Source organism: Notothenia coriiceps, unplaced genomic scaffold (genome assembly GCF_000735185.1).
Source record: "Notothenia coriiceps isolate Sejong01 unplaced genomic scaffold, NC01 NC01_scaffold00000666, whole genome shotgun sequence".
Taxonomy (NCBI): Eukaryota; Metazoa; Chordata; class Actinopteri; order Perciformes; family Nototheniidae; genus Notothenia; species Notothenia coriiceps.
The window spans coordinates 263,645-275,079 of record NW_011333367.1 but is presented as its reverse complement, the minus strand read 5'-3'; positions in this window follow the sequence as shown (position 1 = coordinate 275,079).

Here is an 11,435-nt window from a genome sequence, read left to right as displayed (position 1 = left end):
GTAATTTTCAGACAGACTTGGCTTTTAGGGATGTATACAGATTAAAGAACATGGTAATTCAAATATAAAAGGTTTTTATAGCTTTACAAAGCTAAGCATTTGTAAAGCTATAAAAACTTCTTGTGAAATGATGCATCCAGTTCATGTGAAAGGTTGCCTAAAGCACCACTGTCACTGCTGTCAGAGTTTGGAGAGGCTGTAGATACCCTTTACTCCTCGTTGACCTAAGAAAAGGCAGTGTGTGCCTTTTGATGGACAGCACCACTTCACTCTTTCACATTGATGGTCAGTCACACAAACAAAAAGAGGGATGGGATGAGTTTCTCAGGGGAGTGAGGATAATAAAATCAGGGTGTCTGTATGTCCTGAGCGGGGGCCATATTTGATGCTCTAACAGAATGAAGGTTTTTGGCGGCCCGGCCTGGCAGTCTTTTAGCTAAAGCAAGCAAATTTCTTTGAAGCCTGGCCACCTTGGCTGAAGAGCCATTACTCCCAGGGTTTTCTATACATTAGCCATGCTACAGCAGCACAAGTGCATTACAGGCTGCCGCCCCGGCAGGGCCCAATTGTACTCCCTCTTGTTAAATATTACCCCAACAGAGCTTTTGATTTTATTGTCATTTTTTTCTCCCCATAGCGCTTATCCTCCTCCCCTCCCCCGATCAGATTAGGATCGATTGCTGCATGGCAGAGCTGGCCCAGACATGAGGACCAGAACAACGCTACAGCGTGATTGTGCTCCTCAGGCCCCGCCTTGGAGACTATTCAGGCGACTAAATAGAATGATTTGCCCTTAGATGTCAAATTTCCTCCGAGACAAGGATGTCAATACCAATTAGATTGTCTGCAGTTGCCTTAGTTACGCCAGCCTCCCCACACCGCCACTCCAACCTCTTTCCCTCTAAAGATACACTCGCTCTCTTTTAACATCTCACTCACATCTCTCTTTTTTATAAGCAGAGTGGTGGTCTCGGCACCAAGCCTTTAGCCTCAAATCAGTTTTATGGCTGGCGCTGTGCAGACATTAGGCTAACTCCATTAGCCTCTCTGAAGGAGATGGCCTGAGGGGATACTGAGGGGCCAAGATGTGACTGCAGTGGTGTGTGTGTGGGTGTGTGTGTGTGCATGCTGAAGGGTGAAGGGGGTAACATTGTCTTACAGAGTCTTTTGGCATCTCCTTAAAGGTCACTGTCTGCTGGTCAGGGCAGGCAAAAGCCCACTGGAGCAGGAACATAAACAAGAAAGAGAAGTGGGCAGAAAATGGATTAATGAACAAATGTAATTAGGAGAAAGGGAGGATGGAGAGAGTGGGAGAGAGGACTCTGTCTCCACTTAGTATCGTGGCTCCTGCAGGCGCTTAAGTGCTAACATGACAAACAGATGTGGCCATGGCTGGCCAGACATAGGGCTGCGCACAGACACAAGTGTTCAAATACACCTACATTTACACAAATACACATCCTGCCGTTCCTTCACAGTCTCTTTTTCAGCTTCTTAAAAACTGATTTCAAGCTCCCTTTGCACAATGCGCAGAAAAGTATAATATGACTTGTATAACTCCACATCATAGGATAATATATTTATGAAACAATGTCCACGTGACAGGAGAGAAATACATGCAAACTTGGCAAAACTTAGCAAACTAAAACCAAACAGGAGAGCCATGTGTAAGCAGGAAATTCAGCGGCAGAGCAAAGTTCATGCCCCAGTTAGTGCAGTAAAAAACACACATTCTAACAGACCATTAGGCGTCATTATGAATGAGCCAACTACTACACAGCTTGCTTTTCTGTTTTGTAAAAAAATAACAAGGTCATCATCAATTCGAGCTTATAACGGTGAGTAGTAAACTACAAAAACATGGTTTCAAAAATGTCTGAAAGAATCCCTTCAGATTCTACACGGCTATACTACAGAACCTATGACCTTGTATTTTTCAGCCTTTGATCCGTCACGTCCATCCAGTGATCAGAGCTCTGTGTTCTTTACTCAGCTGTCCAGTTATAGCTTCAGTTTCTCTGTGAAGTCACCTTGTCTGGATTTCTGCAATAAACTGCTGTTGGTGTGCTTAAAGTGTATCTGCCTGAACTGATATTTGTTTGGATTAAAGTTTTCGCACGGCTCCCAGCTATTTTGACATTCAATATTTGTGTAAAAGGCCACATTGAGTTAAAAAAACGAAAACGTCCTGCTGTTTAGTTTAAACGTTTACTGCTCCAGGAATGTGAAACCTTATACTTTCTTTTCCAGGTTTCAATTAGCATCTAAAGACATCATAATGTCCTGTAAATGACTAAATCAATACCTTCCCAGAAAGCATCTGAATAAGATGTAATCAGGTCTGTTTACAGTTATCTGCTGTTAGTTAACCATAAACACAAGTGTTTTTGATAGCATCATTTTTTAGAATAATTTGAAAATGAAATACTATTACAAGGTTTGAGGCAATATACTTCAACCTGAATCAGAAGTTAAAAGGTTTGGGATACAGACAGAAAATGACATCACCATAATGCTATCCAGCATTATGCACATTCTATCCTTCAGTTTCATGTCAAAGGCACACTGCACACAACAAGCGGACACTAATGTGAGCCATGACCAGGGTTGCGAATGTCCTTCTTTCAATACCTTTTCCCCTCCTCTTTTCTGAGGGCACACAGCACTACAAAATCAATTCAGCAGCAAGAAATGGAAACAGGACTTGCATTTTGAAGTTGGTTTAACCTTGCAGTGACACCTATTGCAGATGCTTTGAAATGGTTGAGAAGAATAGTTTCCGCATGGGGGGATCTGTAATTAGGCGGCACATCTGCACCAGCGGCAGCAGCACCCCAGCATCCCCTCAACCTCCAAATCTGGCATGCTCAGAGCTCACTGTTGGTTGGCAGCCAACACAAACAGTTCCCACTGCATAAATGTGAATAATTTGAGATGGATTTCAACTGTGAATAGGAGAGACGTGGATACAGGTGACTGGACATGTAAAGCAAGTGAAGAGACAAAGCAGGATAAACAGAGAGAATGATGAAAGAAGGGGAGGAGAGATAGTGACAGCCATGAGACAGAAATTTACAACCAGATCATCAATTAACCACTCCAATCACAATGGATCAAGCCATTAAATGTGCATTTCTTCTAAACGACCTCCTGACTGAAAACGAATACAGATCATGAGCTTGTATTGATGGCTGTTGGAACACTGCGCAGTCCCAAAGTCTGAGAAGTTCACTGTTTGTCAGTTAATTCGGCACATGCGGTCGGGAACAAAACAAATGTCTGCCCTCTCAACTTACATACGTCTCATTAAATGCAATCCAGTTATTTCAAGCTACAAAACTAATGCCTTGTGCTCTCCTGTTGGCATGTTTACCTTGCTCTCCTTTTTCTTCTGCTGAATAAGCACAGAATGTGACCATTAAATATATTGCTGATGGAGAGACAAGGGCAGGGAGACATCACTATTAAAATGACCTGGAGTTACTGCCGGCCGAGTTACGTGATAGGCTTAGCCTGGGTGACGTCATCTCCAGGTTAGATAAGGAATATAACGAGTTGACACTTATAAAGTTATGGATATAAGCATGTGTTCTAAAAATAATTCTGTAACTTAAGAAATATTTTCTTCAGGAATCATTTTTGCTAAACTTTATCGCTTGGTACTTTCTCAACATATGCTTGTCTTCCTATATGTATACAAAATGTAAAATTGAAAAAAGAAAATGCTATTAACTTCTTCATCATCATTAACATTAGCCTCTGTGTAATGAAAAACGCATGTGAAACAAAATGACCTAGGACATGGCATACTCTATAAAATCCTACTTTCAGCACCTCTGAAATTAGACCTAAAGTCCCCCCAGAGGGGCTATTAGACGATAAATCCCTGTCATTGACCAGGTTCTGGCCTCTGCTCGCTCATGACTGACGTCCCAACCTCTTTGAAGTCCCTCGCCACAACAACACCAGCCCCGTTTCCTCTCCTACAGAAAGACTAAATGTGAGTTGCCCCTTGTAGGACACCAGAAAAGAGCAGGCGAAAGTTTAAGGGAGGAAAGGGGACCCACAACATTCAGAAAAAGCCAGATGTTTGCGTCCCGTACTAACATGTGGAGACATGCGCTTGCCGTGGGTATGCATTAATGAAGGTAGAGATCTGTCTGGGGGAGCTGATAGGCAGAGGGGATGTTGTGTGATAGGCCGTGGCACATACACACACACTCACCCGGTCACATGTGCTAGCAATAAGTTAGCCTCGCTGTCACTCTGGTCAGACAAACAGATGGTACTGGACTGAGGCTGCTGAGACACAAATATTTCCAATTTCAGCACCAAGAAGACGAGAAAAAATGAGTTCATCAAGATGTTCCTGCTAATAATTCAGAAACAAAGCACTTTTCTTTTTATACTGCTGTAAAACTAACAAATATTAAACTTAGGACATTGTTATACGCTTTAAAGAGTAATAAAGGCTGTTATCATATATTTCTATTACGATGTATTTTACAACACTTTTTAAGAAAATACACAGTTGTGTGTTGTACTTTGAACGAAGGGATTACATTAACAATCTTCTTGAACTCTGTAGATTAGAGTTTTAGAATAATTAATGGTATTGTTTAGTGAATAAAATGTCTTATTCAAGGGGCGAAATTATAATAACATGAAATAAAAACAAATGTTGGCAATAAAAATGTTGTATCACTATCACGGTCCTTTAAAAAGTTTACTTATTTCTATTACAGTTATTGAGCAACTCAAACAACTGTATATTACATATACCGGTTGTTTTAGTAGATTCTCTGATTTGTAAAGTATATACAGTAATGTAGTTACTAGGTAAATATGATTAGGATAGCTGCTCAGCCACCAAGTGTTTTTGTTAATATTTAACTACCTCAGGTATCTTCAAAAGGTGTTGCCTATTTAATCATATTGATGTTTTTTCTGGACACCAATTATGCAAATGTAAAAATGTATTACATTGTTTACCAAAAAAGAGGGTATTATTTGCAAAAGAAATCTCACTCCGCCACCATGTTGTTTTATTTTTCATGTTGACTTATTCATAGTGTAAACAAAAGTTAAGCTGTTACAATTTCCATGTTATTAATGTGTTGAAAGCATTATTCACAAATTAAATAATAGTAGGTGTCTTAACAAATGACTTTCTGCTGCCATGAATAAAATAGTTGTCCATCGGCATACCTGTCTGTGTCTCTCACTCTCTTCTTTGTTACACTTGATGTGTTGGAATTGTTGTGGTAGGTGTTACGAAGGGATCAGTGAGCTGCACTGGTATTGTGCTGGCTATTAGAGCGTTAAAGTGGGTGTTTAGCTGTTTGTTTTGAATATTTTGCGGTAGATAGTATCACATTTCATATACACATTGTTGTGTGGCTCACATCTGTGTCATGGAAATATCTCTCCTAGCATTCGGCAAAGCATGCAAAATATATGTCATTGCTCTGCACGTATAAAACTAAAAAGTAAATTATGTCAACTTGAAGAGATAACCAATATCAGCATTTGCAAAGAGAAGTAAGGGGAGAGCGTGAGTGTCGATAGAAACGTAAAGATTGCATGGAATGCTCTCGAGTGAACTGTAAATGAACCCCTAAACCCCGATCTCCACCTGACAAAATCTGTTCTTCACCCTGACACACACAAACGCAAAGAGCTTGCAGCGAGCCAGCAGGAATTCCATGTTAAGATCACAATTGCCTCTCTACAGCTTTTAAAAATAAATATTTCCCTCCCAGGAGAGTCTGCGGAAATATTATACAGTCCAATAATTGAGGGTCTTTATGCAGTCAATATTCTATCATTGTGCTTTCTAGGATCGTTTTGGGGGAATATTTGCAACCGTGTTACGTGAAACATACACAAAGGTCACATACGGGAAGGGTTTGAGATTAGGGTGTGCTCTAAAACAACAAGAGGATAAAAATAACACTCAAAAACAAAGACATACAAATAACTCTTTTGAAATATTACCCCTAATCAAAACAATTGAATTCCTTCGTTTGAACATCATCATGCAAACACACAGCCAAGAGATACCAATAGTTGCAACATTGCGAGACTAACAACATCAAGTTTAACACCTCTCGGGTGTTTAACACTATTGGCTTTGTGATCTCTCCACAGCTGTCATCACTTTAAAACTGTGACTGAACTGAAGGATAACCGCAGTTGCTTGGTTAGAATGGTATTTAAGCAGCCTAATGCCCTGTTTGTTTTCCAATGTGCTCTCCCAGTGGTGCTCTCAATCCACTGAGGGTGTGTTGAGTGCTGTGATTGGTGTGTTTTTGTCTTTGTGTGTAGGTTCAAAGACACTCCCTCTATTAAACTGGGCAGGTCTTTTTCTGTATGTGTGTGTGTGTGTGTGTGTGTGTGTGTGTGTGTGTGTGTGTGTGTGTGTGTGTGTGTGTGTGTGTGTGTCTCCCTCCCTTCATTCAGTCACTCACTTTCCCTCACTCGTTCTTTTCTTTCTCTTTTACTTCCCCTCTTAATGTCTGCTTGTTTCCTCCTCCTCCTTTCTTCTCCCTCCCTCCTCCCACCGGGGCTGTATGCATTCCTGCCAGGAGGGGCGGAGGTGTCTGTGATCCGAGCTCGATAAGGTCCAGGCCTCCCCTCCATGCTACCCTCCCTCGTGTTCACCCTCACCCCCTCCCTGGGAAAATGGGTGCACCCTCCTCCCTGTCAGGGCACCGGCTCCCCTTTGAGTGTACTACCAGCCGTGGCAGCAGAGACTTAACATGATTTGTTTGTCTGCTGCTGCGTGTTTGCACCAAACTGTAGCGCCAACTCCCATTACTCCTGCAGGAGATCCAAAAGGGCTGGTTAGCTGGTACTGATCTGGAGTGAGACTCCTGGAGGCGGGGGGTGGAGGAGGGTTAAAGGGGTGTTAAATAGGGTGAGGTAAGTAAGGTGGGGGAAGTAGGGAGAGATCAGGGTTAAAATGAGTTTGGAACATATTCCAAACTCATTTTAACCCACGGGCTGGAAACATTCCACACTTCTTGAAAATAAGTCTGGCTGCAATGGGCTGGACTCCTACTTTGTAAGATCCATTCACATAGAACTATTTCACCAATCAGCCAGTTTACAAAAATAGAGGGTTTTCTCATTCTTCATTTTTTTTTTTTCTGATGTTTTGTAATTGGCTTACTTCCTGGTGCAGCGGCGGACAGCAGGCACAGCAGCGGCGGACCAGTCGGCCCATTGATCTTTCATCAGCCCATAGAGTTAAAGCTGAAGGCATGAGGGAGAGGCAGCCCCTCTTTTTATGGCAGCCCGCTGGAGCCTGCCTAGGATTGTTCCCCGTTTCCTAAGATTGTTTTTCATTTAGTCAGGGTGCAGTGCTGTGCTGCGAGGTGAGGTGAAGTGTTGCAGACATTTAGGAGAGCATAACAGCTTCAGTCTGGGTGGATGCAATGGTACAGCAGGGCTTGTTTGCTGATCACATTTTAGTTTGTGTGTGTATGGTTGTGTTATGTGTGCATGGAGTGTAACTCTTTGGTACACCAAAGCAGGGATTGAATTACCTTTAGGCCAAAGATTAGGAAGGTGTTGGTGGCAGTTGATCTGTAGCCTAATAACTATTTAAACATATAATGTGATTTTCTTTGTGGAAATATGTTGAAGAATTATTTCTTGCCTAAAAGACTTTCAATAAACTAAATGACATACAACAGCACCACTAATTTAGTGGAAGAGATACATTAAACTGTTGTGCTTGATAATGCTTCTCCATGGACTCCCAGACTATTAATCAAAACCATTTTGCATTAAGAAAAAAGGAGCAAGAGCTCTTAACGCAAATCAAATTTCACTTAAGGGGCTAATATTACCTTCATCAATTTGCATGAACGCCGGGGTAGTGGTCAAGACATCCATGTGATATCCAATCAGATCAGTCTAATCAGTGTGTGGGTGTGGTCGGCTGTATCCCCAACATGTTCCATTGATCCAGCGCTGAGCTGCAGCCGTCGTGCAGGTCCTGAACTTGGTCATCTAAGTGATATGTGATATGAGGATCCTTCTGCTAGGCGGCTCCACGGGGATCTGGTCAGAGAGAGAGGAGAGAGAAAAACAGACTTCAGATCAGCAGATCAATTTTCACCGGACCTTGAATATTTCATGTACTGTAGGGAGTCTTGCAGCAGACACACAGATGGGCCAAATAACTAAATATCCAGGCACATTCAAAGAACTGAGAGCAAATACTTAGAAATAAACACACACATCACACTGGATAATATTTGTGGAGAAAAAAACAGTTTTCTGATTTAAACTTCTAATATGATTGGGCCATGTTGGTTCCAGCCGTTATCGTGAGTAGAATACAAATTCATCATAAAAAAAAGGCGGTTTCTGTAGAGTATGACAAGAACATTTCTGTGAGGAGATGTTGCACAGGCACACACACACACACACACACACACCACACACACACACACACACACACACACACACACACACACACACACACACAGATCACCCTAAGGACTGGGTTAGGGGAATCATGTCTGGATCATGTTTCTAGTCCCAGCAAACATGTGGTCGATGTAAATCTGCGATACTGACTCAGCTCTGGTCCTAGAAGTGGACACAAAGGACAGCATGCTCAAAAAGCATTGTGCACAGTAGTATACCTGTTTTATTATAGGAAATAATTTCTTTACTTCATGTACCTATTGATGTGTCCTTTGGCATTTCCTACCAAATAGGGAAAGACATTTTGGAACATAAATATCAGATCATTTGAAGGAAAAACTTAAATCTTGCTCTCTATAAAATGTACAGTAAATCTCCCCAGAGTATGTGCAGATACAACGCAATGGGAGGACTCGCTCCTGCAGCAATAACCCACACCTGACCCCTAAACCTTCACCCACAGAAAGGATGTTGTTTCACCGACTGTCTTCAAATACTTTCCTCTCGGAAAGACATCAGTGAAACCAGAGCTTGTCGGCCCTGTATTTGTTTATTAAGTACGCTCTTGGACTGGCTTACTCCCAAGATGGCTGTAACTGAGAGATTTGTTCATGTAGGCATTAGGGCTGGCTATCAGTGGTGAATTATTTATTGAAAAAATGTTCCCTTCCTTGACGGATGAGAGAATATGTAGAGCTGCTCACTGTCTGCCATTTATTACAGAAATGATGAAAACACTGGTAAGCACAGCAAACTGCCTTTTTTTTTTAAACCAAACAAAATCTCTACTCCGGTTAAATAATCAAAGATATATTGATAAGGAAATTGTTTTTATAAAAATACTGTATGATCTGGAAGATTTGATTGTTTCTGCCATAACACATCAGTTGTTAGCTTTTTGAAAAGGGAACAAAAATCTATGAAAACTGTTCAATTTGATCTATAAGCAATACATATTGAAAAACTATTTTTAGTATATACTATATTTCATGCACTTTGAATTTCCAAACAGCTCATTATTTCTTTACAGTCAGCCTGTCAGTGCCCCCTTAAACATCTGAAGGATGCATTTTTATAAATGTTTTCTTGTCGAAAAAATATGATAAACTTCACTTCATATATTCACACTGACAGGAATGTCAAGGATTCCATAGGGAAGAAGCGCTGGTTGCAAAACATGTGCCGATACCATAGGAACCCCATCCCCTGCTTCTGGCAACAATAAAATAAAAAAAGGACACAAGTCACACTAAATCAGACAGCTAGAAATTCAGTTACTATAGATATTTTTCCTGCCAGATTTGAATCACAATGATTTGTTCAAATCAGAATAAATCACATTTGATACTTTTCTCTGCCCTTTTATTGTGTTTTTGTAGTCTGCAGTGAAAGAAAAAGAGACAGGCATAGGGGCCTGGCTATTGTCATTCAATGGCCGAGCCATTTTGGAAATCACCGCTCTCGATTCGCTCCTGTTTCCTCCCTCTCAGTATTCCCTTATGGCTGCACTAGATGGAAGGCTTCCTTTTATAATTTTCCAACGTGCACATATGCTATGGTGACCCCCTTCTCAGAATAACATACACATGTCAAAGGCTGAGATGAATGTTTGACTGAATCGATGATAGAAGTAAAAAATTATGTGGAATGGACTGTTCACTTTCAATAGAATCTGCAACAACAGGATGCATCCATATTGATAAAACCATTTAACCCTCATTCAAGATTTCACAACAAAACGCAAGTTGGGATCTCTCAGGATTATTTACCGCCAGAGATGTCTATATATTGGTTTAAGCTAAAAGCTGCTCCATTACCAGAGGGGACTAATAATTGTGATCTATGCCTGCTCACTCAGCAAATAATCAATCATGCTTATTTAGTGTGTTTTAAACAGGATTTGTGCTTAAACCAGCCATTTTCAAACATATGGAGTGGCACCTTTTAAGCCAGTATTACTTGATGTAAGGGCAACATTATACAAAATAAACTGTTTTGTGGGGTATCATGTTATTTATAATGACATATGGGGACTTCTTTGAGCTCCAAACCTAATTGAATAAATTCACTCTGGCCCTGTGACCCAGGCTCATCTAAACACTCTCACATTGTCACACATAGAGCCATTAAAGTGGGCCTGTGACCCACTTTATGTCTAGTCCCATATTTAAAGAATAACTTCTTAGACAAATGTTTCTGCTTTCAGTGACTCAGCGTCCTCACTGAAAAACATCCAAAGTCAGAGAAAACAAAGAGCAGTGACAGCAGGATAACAGATTGACAAAAAACAAGGCAAAAGTGTTTATCGCACTTTTTTACTTTCTTATTTATTCTAAAGACTACAATGTAACTATTCTGCCCTTGACTATAAAGCCCACGAATCTTTGAATCGGAGAAAATTAAAACACGCTGTATATAAGTATATTCAGCCTGATGACATGAGTTAGATCTGATTTTGAACAACCTGGATGTTAAGACTTTAATTTGCAGAAATCAGGCAGGGTTCCACTTTACTACTCTCACACCGAGGGAGATTATTCTCATCAATAGAGCATGAAATTCACTGAATGTCCTCTGAACACTCAGCCTGTGTTCAGGCCAAATAAGTGACTGCTGAAGTGATGTGCCAGCGTGTGTGAGTGTGCATGTACATTTTGAATCAATTAAGACAGAGGGAGAGAAAAAAGGCTAACATGTGTGTTTGTGCCTGAACCTTCTGAAAAAAAGCTATGAAACAACAGTCACCTTCAAATTTGCTGGATTTAAAAACTAATAGCAAACTATTTTTTCCAAGACACTTGAATCAAATCTCACCAGCATAAATGATTAAAAAAAATTTTTTTACAGGGATGTGTACTGTTTAAGCGGCTGTTTAACAATAGAAGGTAGATATAATTAATATTAATTAAGAGGCTGAAACAAATCCTATACCTAAGTATACATTGTCGACATTTCGCCTTTAATAACTATTGTTGCCTGTCATAAGCAACCAA